At 39.0% G+C, this 16,653-nt stretch overlaps 1 long non-coding RNA gene across 2 annotated transcripts in view; it reads left to right on the plus strand.

The window, feature by feature from the left end:
* Positions 1–4,512, plus strand: part of LOC140622406 (uncharacterized) — a 47,900-nt gene extending 43,388 nt beyond the window's left edge. The window contains exons 7-8 of one of the 2 annotated variants that reach the window (XR_012022177.1): positions 2,459–2,613; positions 4,418–4,512. This is a non-coding gene — a long non-coding RNA (uncharacterized lncRNA). Of the gene's footprint in view, positions 1–2,458; positions 2,911–4,417 lie in introns of those variants that run through there. The other variant, XR_012022176.1, reaches the window with a different exon arrangement.
* The last annotated feature ends 12,141 nt before the right edge of the window (positions 4,513–16,653 follow it).

Consider the following 16,653-nt stretch of genomic DNA (forward strand, 5'->3'; position numbering starts at 1 on the left):
TGTTAAAGAAAACTCTTAGTGAATAGAGAAATCTTTTTGCTTTTAGTTTTTGTTAGAAATCTTTCCTGTAGTGCCTCTCCTGGCCATTTCAACACTTCCCCTGCTTTCACACACACTGGTGCCTCTCTCAGTCTGGTCTCTGCTGCCTGGGGGGCTTCTTGGGCAGCTGTGATATCCTGAAGGGTGTGTGAAATTGAAGACAAACATTTTTACTAGAGTTTACAGCCTTAACAAAGTAAACTGTGAGCCCTCCAGGTGTCCTTGATGGTAGGAACAAAGGCCTGTGGTGTCTCAAAAAGAGATCTGGATTTTGAATTAGAAGGAGCTACCCTTAAATTTTTGCTCCAAGTTCAAGAGCTGGGTGAACTTGGACAATCACTTTCTCTCTCTGAGTCTGAGTTTCACCATGAGTCAGCTGGGGGGCAGCGGGGAGGGGGAGAGGTGGGTAGACTAGATCACCTCCAAAAGTCTTAAATGCCTAGAAACCAAAGAATTCAATTATATTTCAACAGTACTAATGGCTTTGGGTGATTTTTTTCCTTTCATTTTTAATAATTAAGTTGCCTTTAAAAACAAACCAAAGAGGGATCCCTGGGTGGCGCAGCGGTTTGGCGCCTGCCTTTGGCCCAGGGCGCGATCCTGGAGACCCGGGATCAAATCCCACGTCGGGCTCCCGGTGCATGGAGCCTGCTTCTCCCTCTGCCTGTGTCTCTGCCTCTCTCTCTCTCTCTCTGTGACTATCATAAATAAATAAAATTAAAAAAAAAAAAAAAAAAAAACCAAAGAGAGAGAGAAAAGTTACCTAATTTAAATTTCTCTTTTCAAGAAGCCAAAAGCTAGTGGTGGTAATTTGTTGCCTCTTCAGAGCAAAGGAATTCTTATTTCCTTATTACTCTAAGATAATTCATTTTTCAAATATTTAATAAAAAGCCCTCCTAAACCATAAGGTTTTTTATATTAATCAGTATTAATTATGAAATTTTATATCATGCATTTTAGTTTATATGCAGGATTCCACTTCCTTACCTAGCCCTGATCCCACTCTATTAGAAAAGGATCACTAATCACTCCATCTGACCAGTGGGGAAAGGAGGCTCAGAGAGCTTATGACTTGGCCAAGGCTTCAGAGACCCTTAGAAACATGATCTGAATGTAGACATCATCTAGTGCTGGTTCCTGTGTAAATGTGATGAAACTGAAGTTATTTACTTCAAGGCTACTATATCATTAAGTGATATTTCATCTGGAAGGAGTCCAGAAGTTTACTTCATTTGTATTTCGAAGCTTAGATTCCTTGAGTCTATAAAATGGTTCAATAACTGGTCATGGTTTGAGTTGAAAGATTGGTGTATCCATTTGAAGATTGGGAATGTCCTTTGATGGGTAGTAAAGAACCCCAATAAATCATTCACAGGGAAAAAAAAAAGAAAAAGGAAAAAGAATAAAGCACATTTCTTCAGAATTCTGGAGCCATTGTCTCCTGATTGAAGAATGTGGATTTGGACATGTGTGTGTGTGTGTGGCGGGGGGGGGGGGGGGGGGGGTGGATTTTAGCACTATGTGGGCCAAGTAGAAACCCTGGCTCTGCCTCTTCCTGGCTTTTACACATTCAGCAATGCATCCCTTGGAGACTCTGCTTAGTCATATATTAAAGTGGAGTTAATATGAATATTTAACTTGCAAGGTCATTTGTAAGCATTAGAAATAATTTTATAAAGCTCCTGCTATGTAGTATTTTACAAAATCATCACTTCAATAAAGGTGACAATGGCTAATAGGGTTCATTTCCTTTCAATTTGTTGTTGGGTCTGTACTATGATATATTGTATTATTTGATATAAGAAATCTAGTGTTAAAAAAAAAAAAGAAAGAAATCTAGTGTTGGAGCACCAGGGTGGCTCAGTCAGTTAAGGGTCTGTCTTGGGCTAAGGTCATGATCTCCAGGATCTGGGCTAGAGCCCCTCATCAGGCTCCCTGCTGCAAGGGGGAACCTGCTTCTCCCTCTCACTCTGCCCCTCCCCCTGCTTGTGCTCTCTCTCTCTCTCTCTCTCTCTCTCTCTAATACATACACTTTCTCAAACAAATAAATAAAATCTTAAAAAAAAAAGAAATGTAGTGTAAGCAGAGGGAGAGTTCTGTCAATGGGAGAGCAGTTGAACTAGATAATCTACGAGATGCCTTGAAACTCTGAGCTCCTATTATTATAATTTATATTTTCCAATGTGTCCTATCTATTAGAGATTCTAATATAGCAAAATAGACACTATTGTTCTAGATTGATTGATCGATTGATTGATATATTGCAAATAACTTTCAGAATTGAACCTGGCCATATGCCCAAAGGAAAAGGCTGGTCTTCCTGGTGATAAACAATGCCAGAAGGAGATGCACACTGGTAACAATAGTAACAATAGCAGTAATAGCAACAATCATTTTTAAATTATCTACTGTATTTCAGGCACCTTAAGCCACACTACGAAAGTTGACTGTTACCTTAAGACCCTGGAGACCACGGCCCTGTGATCGTGCCAGGGATGGAGGAGACACACTGTGCGCTGTGTGTTGTGAAGCTGAAGTGTCCACAAAAGACTGCAAAACATTTCTACGGGGCAGGTGTGCCATGGAAAATATGCTGCTATTAGCATCTTACAATCAGAATCTCTCTCTCATTAGTTCTGAGTGACCGTGCACTTTCTAGACCTCAGTTTTCTCAACTATAAAAAAAAAAAAAAGCTGAGATAATCTCCTTCCAAGTCTAGCATCCTATGCCCTGATGCGGTATTCAGTTATTTAACTCACCTGAACCCTGTGGGTTCTTCTAAGTGTGTACAATTCTATAGGTGAATACAATTCACTAATTTTCTTTCTTTTTTCCCTTCTTAAAACATTAATATCCAATTTTTAGCCTGAATAAACTGGAACATGACACGTTTGTATGAATATCTGAACTGACTCACAAATACGTTTCCTAATTAAGTTTTAATTATTAAGATTTCGCGGCAGAATCAGCTCCATCAATCTTGCGATGTTTAAATAGTATCAGAAAATCAAAGCTTTCTATTGAGGACTGACACCGGAGCAGATTTTCTTTTTGTCAAGTGTGCATTAATTTCCTGTTAAGCAACATTGTAGTTGTCATAAATTTCAGAGTAATCAGACCCATAGGAACTAAATAAAGTGAAGTGGGTGTCAGAGATCCAATTGCTATGTCATAAAAATGTCTACATGAGATTTTGAACTCTTGGCTCAATCCTTTTCCTTCTTCCTAAGTGGCCCCTAAGGACAGTGATATATTTAGGAAAAATCTAGAAATTAGATTGCAAAAAAAAAAAAAAGTAGAAAAAAAAAAAAACAGTACCAGGCAACAGGGGTAAAACTGTCTCTATAAATGTGACAGACATAAAAGAAAGTGAAGGGAAGTTAAAAATTACCATAGGGCAGGCAGGACACCTGTTAAAGAACCCACTGCTGCCAGTCACAGCTGGAAAGAAAAATGAAAGAGATGCAAACAACTGTCCTGGAAGCATGAAATCATTCTTTTGTCTTTTTTTTCTTATGAACAATTACAGTATGCAAAAATTAAGGGGGATCTCAAAGTATTGGGATGAAAATTTCATCAGTCTCTGCATATAAATAGCAGAGGCAAGGAAGTGTGCCTCTTTGAAAACAGGCCGTGTTTGGGAGCTCCCCGTGCATTGAAGGAAGTGGTAATTAATGCAGAGTGAATGACTTTGAATGAAGGATGAATAGGGGACATAACAATGGGTAGGTTTTTTCTTTCTTTCCTTTTATTTTCTTTTTCTTTCTTTTTTCTTCTTCTTTCTTTTCTTTCTCTCTCTCTCTCTTTTTTTTTTTTTTTTTTTTTTTAGGTTAAAGCATTGAAGAAAGAAAGCTGTTAAAAGATGGCTACTGTGAGGCCAGAACTTCAATGTCTGTCTTGTGTGGCTCTCCCTTCCAGGCTGTGGTGGGAGTTTGTTTTGTACCACTCTCCCATCACAATGCAGTTAATTTGCACCAATTTCATTTTTGTGCTTGCTCCTCGATGTTTTTCCTTTCTGCTGGATGTTTTTAAAAAAATATTATTTTGGCAGGGCTTGGTCCTTTGATGATCCTTTTGAGCAAATGGTTTGCCCAAAGTTCAGATGGCGCTGGCTCCGTCTTCTTTTTCATTTACAACATCAAGAGGATTACAGAGAATAACTTTGTTGCCCCACATCAATGATATTTCTTCAGGCTACTAGAAAGGTAGTTCTCAGAAAGTGTGTCTTCTAATAGTTTAGAACCTCCACAGGCTTCAGATAAAACAAGTATTAAATACAGAAAGCTCACAAGGATACCAAGGAAGGTTAAACTCACGCAACCTCCTTCATCTCAAACACCTGAAATATATCTTTTTTTTTTTTTTTGACTGCCGAAGTGTGATCATGGTGAAGACAGCAGTAAGATCTTATATAACAGAAGACAGAAAAAGACAGAGAGTCACGTGGAGATGCACACACATATTAGTGAGAGAACACAAAAACAATCCTGTCAAAAGGTAAGTAATTTATAACAAGCCAAAAATAGGTGTCAGTTCAAAAGATAATATAAATGGGGTACTCACAGTGTGATTTTTCTCTTAGTGAAACCATCTGACCTAACTCAAAATTTGGTGTTAAGGACGTTTTAGGAATCTCACAATTTTCACAATTATGAATATGCAGAGGAATTCCCAAATAGGGCAGGCAACGTGAACCTCTCTCCCCTGGGTCCCAGGAAGCATTTCAGCTGTGGCTGGACATTGAATGTGGATGACTCACTAGCTCCTTCAAAACCCGGCCTTTCCTCTGCCCCTTCCCCTTGAACTAGCTTCTCTCATCTTCTGTCGGGAAATTCTGTGAACAGCTGAAAAGGTCCAGAGGAGGGACCGCTATCATGACTTGGTAACTAAATATCCCAGAATTTGGCCATAGTCTCAATGTGGGATAATTATATTCTTTTTAAAAGAATCTGCTTTATTGACTGCATAACTAAATATGATTTCAACTTTATACTTTAAAAAAAAAAAGAGGTTTTATTTATTTGAAAGAGAGAGAGCATGAGCGGGTAGAGGGGGAGGGCAGAGGGAGAGGGAGAAGCAGACTCCCCACTGAGCAGGAAGCTCAACGCAGGACCCTGGGATCATGACCTGAGCTGAAGGCAGATGCGTCACCGACTAAGCCACCCAGGCCCCCCTCAACTTTACACCTTTATAAAGCTTCACATACAAGTAAATTCAAACCTGGAACAATTCCTTGGTGAGATTGAAAGCACAGAAAGATTCTTGGCTGGCTTAAAAATTACTACATATGCCCCTAAAAACCTTTGCCTAAAGATGTCCTCCCTGACTTGTCATGTTACCTGAAATTCCAAAATGAAAAAGAAATTGTGTCCTCAAATCTCCATAGAAAGCAACAGTCCCTGAGTGGGCACTTCTGTCAGCTGGGGATTTAGAAGAGTCTGAGAGAAAGGTTTTGGGGAACAGAAGGTGCAAAGGGGCGAAATAAATTATAGAAGATCACTTGGTACCTACTCTTTTTGTCATCCTTCTCTCATTTCCATTTTTTGCCTCCTTAAAACAATCAGTTGTCATCCCTATCCTCAACTATTTCAGTATTTCTAAACAGACTCCCAGACTTCCTCATCAACCTATTTCAGTTTACCCCTATGCTCCCACCAAAATAATCTTACAAAACATGGCTTTGTTCAAGACCCTACTCAAAAATCTTTGGGCTTCCCTTTTGTCTCCCTAAAATATTTAATCTTCCAGTTGCACATTCAAGGACCTCCATAATCTGGCTGTAAATGTGCCTTTCAGGCCTCAGCTCATGCTGCTTCCTGCCATGCTTCCTGTTACTTCAACCTCTCTAGAAATATTTGATTGTCTGAACATAATTATGCTTACCCACCTTCAAGCTTTTGTTCATATTATTCTTATCACCAAATGCTTTCTCCCCTTCCCTAACCTCCTATGCACCCTGGTAATTTAAATATAGTTTAAAAAGATGTTACTCAGCTTTTAGGAGGGGCAAGGAAATGGTGCAGTTTCTTGTCTAGTTTCTCTGCTCTGGGCCAGTGGAGGTTGTTATAGACTTTCTGAAGCAGAGTTTGATTATCACTATCAAAATCCTGGAAATTATGTATACCATGTGATGCCACAATTATACTTCTAGAATTTTTTTCCTAAAAAATATATATTATATTATATTATATTATATTATATTATATTAATCATATATACAATTTCCATATATTAATTATATACAATTATTAATTATATATACAATTATATATACAATTAATTATATATATAATTTCCATATGTATATGGAAATTGTGGCACCTGGCTGGCCCAGTCAGTAGAGCATGTGAATTTTGATCTTGGGGTCATGAGTTCAAACCCCATGTTGGGGGTAGAGTTTACTTAATAAAACACACATATGTATGGAAATAACTATTTGGCAAGAAGGATAGTATCATATACAATAGCAAAAAAATTGCAAGAACCTTAATGCTTCAAACAGGTACTTAGTTAAATAAATGATGATATATCTAGGAATGAAATTATCTTTAGCTATTATAAGTAGTTTTGCAAAGTGATGCTTAACAATACAATATTCTTGATAAATTATTGACTACTAGGATTTCTAAATTGTATAGGTGGTTTGATCATTTGATACGTATATATCTATCTATCTTGCTACGAAAACTGGAAAGAAATGCTCCAAATTGTTTCATAGTTTCTATCTCTGGGAGTGTGAATGATGCTTTTTTTCTATTTATAAAAAAAAATGAACATGGCTATCCAGTAATGGAAAGACATGAAGAAACCTTAAATGCGTATTGCTAAGTGAAAGAAGCCAGTCTGAAAAGCCACCTACTATATAATTCTAACTATATGGTAATTTGGAAAAGCCAGGCTATTGAATCAATGAAAAGATCAGTTGTTTCTGGGGGGTTGGGGAAAGGGAGTGAAATATGAAAAGGTGGAGCCCGGAAAGTTTTAGGGCATTGAAATTATTCCATATTATTATGGATGGATATTATTATGAGGGATACATCACACTATGCATTTATCAAAACCATTGAACTGTAGAGCGAAGAAGAGAACCCAAATGTAAACTATTGCCTTTAGTTAATAATAATGATACACTAATACTGATTCATTAATTATAACAAATGTACCATATTAATGCAAGCTGTTAATAATAGGGGAAACTGCATGGGGAGGGAGGAGTTATGTGAGAACTCTCTGTTCCATCTGCTCAATTTTCTGTAGAGCTGAAACTACTCTAAAAAATAAAGCTTATTAATTTTAAAAATGAACATGATGTACTTTATGATAAAGAGAAAAGTATTCTCAAAATACCTCCTAAGATTCCTTCAGAGCCCAATTTAAGTGCCCACTCCTCCGTTAAGTTTTCTCTTACTTTTCAAGCTTTGTGCCTTCTCCATGGCTGAAGGCTCACTGTGCTCCCACAGCACATGCTCAGGCTGCTGGTATGTTAGGAACAGTGCTCTGCCTGAGGGCAGGCACTGACCATGTCCCTTCCCCTCATGCTCAACACAATGTCTGCCACAAAGCAGACTGCCCATAAACTCATAGGCACAGGTACACACACACACACACACACACACACACACAAAGAAAAGCAAATATGAAAAAATATATATAACAGAATATATACACAATGCACATTATACACATTGACTTACTAGTTTTGAGAGTATTAATTCAGCCTTGGAAAGAGCAACTAATCTACTTGTGTGGGATTAATGATGATTTAGGTCATTCAAAGAAAAACAAATACTCACATAGTTAAATCTCTCTAGTAGATAGTATCAGTCAAAAGTGTCACTGCTTCAAAGCTTGGATAACCATCGATATCTTTCCAAATACATGGTTCTTTTTTATTAGCATGATCTTGGTATAGCCATACAATTTTCCCCAATGTTCCTCTCAATATATAATCTGATGTTTTCAACATGCATAAAAGTAAAAAAAAAGAAATCTTTAATTTTTTAGAATGATCTGAAATGTTGTAATTTAAGCAATTAAAAAGTCACATCTTTATTCTTTGTGTAATTTTGGGGCCCCAATGGCATTTCTGACCCACCCACATTGCTTCTAGAAGTTATACATGCAAAGAATATAAGGGAGTAGCAATGGGATGTAAAACAGAAGAAACAGCGTTCTGTTGTACTTTAAAAAAAGGGAACGTGTAATATACACCAGGGTCCTTAAATAACCCATTTCCTCTCAAGAAGAAAAGACATGTTATTAAATGCATCACTTCTTCAGTTCCTTCCATGACAATGAATGTAGATACTCTTAAACACAAGGTATATAGTGTTGGCTGCAAAGATGGTCCAGCATCTGGGCTCTTTTCATTATTTTGCTTCTAGTGGCACTTTAAGTCTCTGGTGTCTTACCTCTACTGAGACCTGGCATTTCTTTGTGTTGGAGAGGCAATTTAATCCATTTTTACTGTCTGCAAACAGACTTTCAAACAAAACCTCAAACTCTTTGAATGTGCCCCAAGGATTCCACCAAACCTATAATCCTCCACTCTTTTCTGGGCTGTGGAGGGTGGTGACAGGAATAGAGCTGGCACCAACTAGGGAGCCTCATTAGTGTTTGTGATTTTGATTTTTGTTACCATTCTGCTTTGTGGCCATTTCAAAGTTGGAGCAATAACTATCCTCACATCTCACTGCACCCTTCCTTCTGCTCCCCCGAATTCAAGCCACCTGGAATGATCTGGAGCAGCGTCTCCAGACCATGGAGAAGGCCAGCAGACAGGCTTTCTCTCGTGGAGTCAGGGGGCCTGATTATAAATAGGTGAGTGTTCAGCATCTGGATGTTGACAGTTCGAGTGAGCGGCAGACAGCCAACCCCACGGCAATGATCAATGATCAAGTTCTACATGCTTAAGACTACCTCTGGATACAGGGAGTTGAGGCAAGTGGGCCTGGCCACATAGGCAAAGCTTGGACAAAGATGAATCGGGAAGGAGAGATAAAAGATAAATGATCCTAGTTGTGTCTTTCTTTGTGGGAAATCACACTTTGGAAAATAGTACATTTTCAAGGTAGTCTTTTGAAAAAACCGAGGCTAGTGCAGTAGAAGGAACCATGGGCAAACAGCCTTCAACACGTGACTGCCATGTGCCAGGCAAGTGATGCCGCCTAACTCTCAGAAACATCTAGGCATTACCATTCCATTTCACAGATGAGGAAACAGAGAAAGACAAAGTAGCTTCCACACTCTGTTGAAACTGGACCTGTCTGATCCAGAACACCTGCTCTTACCTGGCCTCTGGTGGGAGCTTGAGGCATCCATGGTGACGTCTTTCCCAGCTTTCCAAAGAACTTGCATGCCTCCCCTTCCCTGTTGAATTCGTGACTGACTGTTCATTTTGAATGTAAGTAAGGCTTGTAGAGTACTTGAAATGTAAGCATTTCTTATTTATAGGAGCTATTTAATCCTCTGAGTTTATGGGTCTTTACAATGCATGTTTGATTTTAAACGTTAAGAGCTACATCTTAGGGCAAACACGTGACCATTTATGAAAACAACAAAGTGTACCAAGAGCATTGCTCATATCAAGTCTTTAAGTTCAACTGCATCTTCTTGTAGAAGCTTCAAATTATTTGTTCATGTTGGAAAATATTGGTATTTTACCACTGCTGTTTCTATCACATCCCTAGTACCCAGAAAACCATGAGTGGAAGTCATCAAAAAGAAAAGGGCCCATAAAGCTGTGGAAACAGCAGGGACCTCATGCCAATATGCTCATGGTTTGAATCATGGTGGCCCTGTTGCTGCGTGTATAACCAGTCACTTATCTTTCTGAGCTTTACTCAGGCCTATTCATGTGAGATACAATGACACTTTTTACCTGTACTTTTATTTATTTATTTGTCAGTGGAGAGGTCATCTGAGTGAGTCCTGTATTGACACCAAAACATGATCTTCACAATCAAGACACGGATACTTATGACTTTTAGCAGATGTGGTAATGTTGGTCTGAGCCAACAACTTACTTTCTATGTGTCAACTTCCAAGTCTGTAAAATAAAAAATATGTATGTTATAGGGATGCAGGGGCAAGAAGTATAAGTATGTGAAATTGCTTTGCTGTCATTCATGATTCAAATAGTAGGAATTCATCTGGGTCATCTTACAGATTCAAGTGGGTTGGAGTAACTAATACCAGGTTCTAATTCTTTGGAAAGCTGAGATTGGATCTATGTCAATACTAGCGCAGTTCGTAAGCCCAAACAGTTTATCTATTTGCAGAGCATTCATATCAGTCACTTCCTTTCTGTCACATTTTGCATCAGTTCCTTTTAGGTGATTTAAGAGTACATGAGGTTTTTTTGTTTGTTTGTTTTTAAACAAATGTTATAGGTACCCACATAAGGTTTCTTTAGGGCAAAAATATGGTAATTTTTAGAAATTTAGCTCTTATACAGGAATAATAATCCCAATAGTCAATGGGGGCTCACTAAGTCCCAAGTATTATCTTAGCCATTTGACCATACAGGCTATGCCAATTAATCCACAATTCCACTTAAGGATATGGCAGCTGAGGCATGGGGAGGCTAAATAATGTGCTTTGGCCTTGCCACCTAAGTCAAAGAGCAATAAAGTGGTGGAACTGAAGTTTATGTTCAAGAGGTTTGGACCCAAGTGGATACTTTTAGCCACTTCACTGCATCGTATTTACAAATAAATTAATTAACAGGTAAAGTAGTTGATATTTAGGACAAGGAGTTGGTCCCTTAAACTCTTTCTCCTTTATATACATATTTTTTAGTTTAGTATTATTTCTATTCTTTCCTCCTTTTGAGGAAGCATATCCCTTCAGAGGCAGGAATGTAATAGGACAACCACATATAAAGTAGAAGAATCCAGAGGAAACACTCATTGTCTCCCAAGAACCGGGAGCAGAATCGTGTTCCAAATTGGGAAGTGCCAATTCCACTCCTCTCCTCTACTTCTACATCATTGTTTATTCTTAAGAGAATAAACCAGGGGCTGGGAAAGGAACCACATGACAGGAGATGGGCTACATCTTGCCTTCAGTGATATTGTTTACTCTATTTGAATTCATAAGTAGTGCAATTATTTTTACATTAACAAACCTTTATTGACAGCTTTCCATCTAGACGCAGAACATTTTACCACTTTTTAATAAGAATTTCTAGAAAAAGCTTTAGTTCCCAAAGATTCCCACAAGAGACTCAACATGTGGAGTCCCCATTGCCCCTGTACTTCTCAGTCCCCCATTGTTTCTCTTGTTGCCTGGGTCTTGTATTCTATCATAATTGATGCTTAAGACCAAAGGACACAAAATGAAGTTATGCTTGTCTCATTATTCAAACTGGACAATTCTTTAAAAGGCTAGTGGTCCGGGCTTACCACAACTTCTTAAACATATAGGTGACACCATGAACTGGTGTTTTTCATTTCCCTACTAAATTATTTTGGAATATTTAGCCCATTCAACAAGAAGAGTTAGGCAGTTTCAGACCAGGTTACAAGTGGAAAGACATTTGTCAAGGCTGCTTTCACTGGCAATATACTTTAATGAGATGGCATTGAGAGAAGATGGTTAAAAGAACAAAGTCAGGTTTGTTGTGAGGCCATCAGTAACCCAAGAAGCCGCACTGCTCGGGGGCAGAGGCTGTGGAAAGGGTAATTGCAGGGAGTGCCAATCACACACACACACTACACAGAAACAACCGGCCATTGATGGCCTACACCAATGGAGGGGCATGGAGGCAGGGAGGGTGCAAAACAGCAGATACTTCGGAATTCCTTTCTGTTTGCCTTTCAGTGGTGTTATGTATGTTCCATCGCTAGGAGAAAAAACGAGAAGGAAAATGCTGGTAGGAGCAAGGAAAATGCTGTGAGAGTTTACCCAGCCAGAATTGTGGGATGAAAAGGACAAGAGGTGAGTCCCATTTCAGTACAGTGGTTAATGCAAGGCACAGAAAGTTTTGATTTGGTCTCGATGTTCCTACTGGAAGTATGTGAAAGTTTGCAAATTTAGAGAAAAAGGTCTGTCATCTACAAAAAGGAAAGAAAAGGCTAAAGGATGTCCATGGATATGGATGAGGAATCCCCGTGGTCAGGGCTGGATCACAAATCTGCGCAAACATTTATAGGGCCAGCTCTACAATTTAAGCCAGTCCCTCCAAGGTCATGAGAATTATGGACTCCACTGCCATTGTCAGTGCTAGTCTTTTCACTTCCTCCTGGAAACCTGGGAACGGCTGCAGTAAAGCCCCAAAGTCATATTGCATTACAAGAGAGATTAATATGAAACACTGGGAGTCCAGGAGCTAAAAGACAGACAAGCAGGGTGAAGTGACCATCTTTCAGATAGATGCCATTAGTATGCTTGATTCAAAGGAAGAGGGAATAGAGGAAGAAACTCAAGAAGTGCTTTCAAGGGCGTGGGGCACTGGAGTCGCTAAGTGGCAGCGGCTATTGAGGAAAACCTCCTCTGTAGCAAGCCACTGAACAGGAAGAGGTGGAAGCTGTTCTCGTGGCAAGAGTACTCCAGAAATAGGATAGAGTTGCAATACGTATTAGGGCTTGAACAGAAATAACGAGGAGTAATTTTGATGAGCACAATCATATGTGATTGATTTTTTTAAAAAAAAAAAAAAAAACAACAACAAAATCCTCTGATCTTGATTACACACTTTGGTATATAAACCACCTTCCCTTTTTAGAAAGCTTAACCCCTCTGAATAAATTCAGCTCATGTTTCAAATTAAGTTATAATGCCAGATTGAATTCAAATTAAACATAAAATAACGAATTTGTGCTCTTAGTGCTCAGGAATGGTGGCGTGATTTTTATTGTTTCTCCATTTGCTTGGTGTGGTGTCTTTCACCTAGCAGGTGAGCAATAAATATGCTGATTTTCTTGATTTAATCAGCGCTTGTGATTCTTTTCAATACCCAGTGGTTGTAGGCATGGATTCCACAACTGACCTGGTTTGATAGTGACTTTTTGGTTTGCTACATCCTATGGACATTGTTAATATCTCATTTTAATGATTTCATCTAGGATTTCACACTTTTCCTGCTCTTCCTTTTTTTTTTTTTTTTTTTTTTTTTTTTTTGTGGAAACTGTCTTTTGGTTCTTGTACTCCTTTTGGATTTCTTTGCAGACCTTTCCCCCTTCTCTTCCAAAACCTTTGAATGCTGTTATTATTTGGTGGCCCAGACACTCTGAGGAGCCCCAAATCCATATCTGCAGCCCAGAGAGGTTTTCAGAGCTCAAGATGAGCTACTAGAAGTCTGTATCTGAATGCCTCAGCGCTAATGCAAAACCAAGTTTATCTATCTTTTCCTATTAAACCTCTTATATCTCTATATTGATGAAAGGCTCAAATTTTTTCCAGTTACCCAAGGCAGCTTATAACAACCATTTTAGGCCCCTCCCTCTCTGCACCCCTGATGTTCGGTCTCTAGACTTCCTTAATGTCCTCTTCTTACCTACTACCTCTGCCAGAGTACAACCTTTGTCATTTTTTGAACCAGAGCAAGAGTTGCCCTTTCAGATAGCTGAGTTTCTAATTTTCCATCTGTAATCCAGTCTCAAGTCAGCCTCCAAGACGATTTCATAATTTCAAAATTAGAGGCTTGACCAACAGAAAGCATATTTACATGGCTAAGAGGGGGAATCCTAGGGTACGTGCAAACTCCAAACCCAGCAGCTGTGTGGACTTTGCAGTTACATAAGTCAATGGCACCCACAACCTTTATTTCCTTACCCTTGTCCCCCACTTAAACTAGTTTGAATTGGTTTTTCTGTCACTTGCAACCAAAACAAACTTAACTGATACAGCATCATGCCGACAGAATAACAATGAAGCTTCCCCATGAGGATAAAGCCTTGTTCCCATTTTCACTCCCCACTCCAGTTTTCCCAGCCTTGCACATGCTCATCCTTTACAATTCAGATTTCTCCCCTCATTCAAAATCTTACTCTTGCTCAAGACTCCTCTGTAAATTTTTCTTTGACTCTTTCATGTTGAAATCACATTATTAAGATGTCCTATGCTCAGTAGGACCACTTACAAAGGAATCCCAATCAATGGATGATACCATCCATGGAGTGAACTGCTAAATACCTTCAACAGCTTTGAGTGAAAAGCGTGGCTAGAATGAATTCAGGAGAAACTTCCCTAGTTGTCAGGAGACCCTCTGAACTCTTAGAACCTCAGTGCTGCCTTTCAAGAAAGGGATGAATGGAATAGTGTTTTGAAGTGAGAAGACCCTTGATAAATATCTTATCAGGTCAAATAAAAAGAAATCTCTGTGTCTCTATGTCTCTATGGCAAGGGAGCCATGAGAAGGTGGGTAGGAGTAAGAAGTTCCATCTCTTATATAGCAAAGTCAGTAAACCGATGGCTTTAGAAAGTATTCTAGAATAAATGTAAAGTATCTCATTCAATTTTCCTGATGAATGATTTCTCTTCATTTTTTGCCGTCTTCAAATCATTGGTTGTATTTGTTTACTCAATTTCAACTTTGGCACTTTTAATAAAAATTTACTTCAGATGCAGTATTAAAAATATCTTCTATGTACAGAGAACATGCTTTCTTGATTTTTCTATTGGGTTCGCATATTTGCAGTCTTCCTGATAGGGAAATGCATAGTGGAAAGCAGGAGCATGGATTAAATACTACTACTCAGTGTGCCAGATCCTTTGTATGTATTATATAATTTGATTCTTACAGCGTTATTACTCTGGTATGAGTAGTAGTGGTTAAGAGCAACCTCTTCCCTAGTCAAGAATGCCGCCCCGCCCAAATAGATCAGGCCTCATAGAGTTTCCACAGCTCAATGACAGAGAGGAGTGCAGTGATTGGGAATTCATCCAAGTGTGGAAAGAGGGGTTTAAATCTCAGTTCTACCCTTGACCAGCTGTGTGACCATGGGTAAGTTGCTTAACCAGTCTGAGCCTTGGTTTCATCATCTGTAAGATAAGGGTTTTAATGGCACCTCCATCCTAAGGTTATTGTGATGATTAAATGATTTAATAATTGAAATGTGCTTAGAAGAGAGCATGGCACTTGGTTAGTACTATAATGTTTCACAAAATTAATAAAATATTTAAAGATCATCTCTCATCTTTGCACTAAGATAGCAAGGTAAGTACCTCAGTCCAAGCAACATTTAAATACAAGATTTCCAGGTCAGTCTTATAAAAATGTCATCAAACTCACCAAACTTTGCAAATTCCACCAAGATAACTGGCACAAGTTTAGGCCATTAGAGAAACGTTCTAAGTGTGCCAGTCATTGGTGTTCCTTTTATTCTCCTCTAGAAACCTGACATCTGAAACCCAAATATCCTCTAAAAGATTCTAACTCAGACAGAGAGGTATTGAGAAGGGAGAGTATCCCTGAAAGTTATTTTAATGATCTCTCATCTACTTGTGTATATGGAGGATATTGTATTGAGGATCTTCTTTTTTTTTTTTTAAGATTTTATTTATTTATTCATGAGAGACACACAGAGAGAGGTAGAGACGCAGGAAGAGGGAGAAGCAGGCTCCATGCAGGGAGCCCGACTTGGGACTTGATCCCGGGTCTCCAGGATCACGCCCTGGGCTGAAGGCAGCGCTAAATCGCTGAGCCACCTGGGCTGCCCATATTGAGGATCTTCTAACCATATCCAGGTTCATTGGGAAAGTGTTGGGTGTTCAACTCATGACACCTTCCATGCATGCTCCTGATAGGCTTTCACTTTCATCTCATGGAGAAGGAAATGGAGACCTAGAGAAAGGGAATGACTTGTTCAATGTTGCATATGGGTTAGGTCAAGGATATGAACCACTAGCGGTAGAATGTGTGTGCTGGGGGTGGGGGTGGGGTGAACACGACTTAAAGATCACATGTGAAGTTTGTTAACCATTTTCCTGAGGTTAAGACTTTCTTATAGGCCGGACTTTACCTAAAAGAAAACAGTTTACATCCGGACTTAGGGCTGACATACACAGGTATCTCCAAATTAGTAAAAAGCAAGCAAATGAACAAAAAAACACCCAACAACATAATTAAAGGTAGACTCACACAATAGGATTGTCTGGGATGCTAGAAAAAAGAGATCCAGAGTTTCACCCCAGGAAACTTCGGTGGTGATATGGTGATGACTCACCCAAAGTGCAAAGACAAGAGTGAAGAATGATGAGCAAGAAATGCTGGCCAAAAGCTTGATAATGAGAAAAGTCACGCATAACTGCAAACTCATCATGGACCTACAGAAAACAAACAGGTCGTGCAGGATCTGGTACCTGGATGATCCTTTTGGTACTATACATGTCCTCCAAACACTGAGAAGTGGAATCAAGAGACACAGATTTATCTCCCCTGGTGGATCTCAAACAGTCTTGGAAATGAACAGATAGATTTATGCCAATACTTAAATATTAACAATGCTGTTATCTGATAATGATGTGTCACTTCATCTGGAAGAATTAAGGAAGACTTTATGCTTGAGTTGCTGAAGTGCCACCACTTTTCAAAGGATATCAAGTATAAATAAGTTCTATTACTTACAATAAGATGCAGGCTTTGTTTAACTACAAAGAAGTATAGTGAA

Source organism: Canis lupus, chromosome 31 (genome assembly GCF_048164855.1).
Source record: "Canis lupus baileyi chromosome 31, mCanLup2.hap1, whole genome shotgun sequence".
Taxonomy (NCBI): Eukaryota; Metazoa; Chordata; class Mammalia; order Carnivora; family Canidae; genus Canis; species Canis lupus.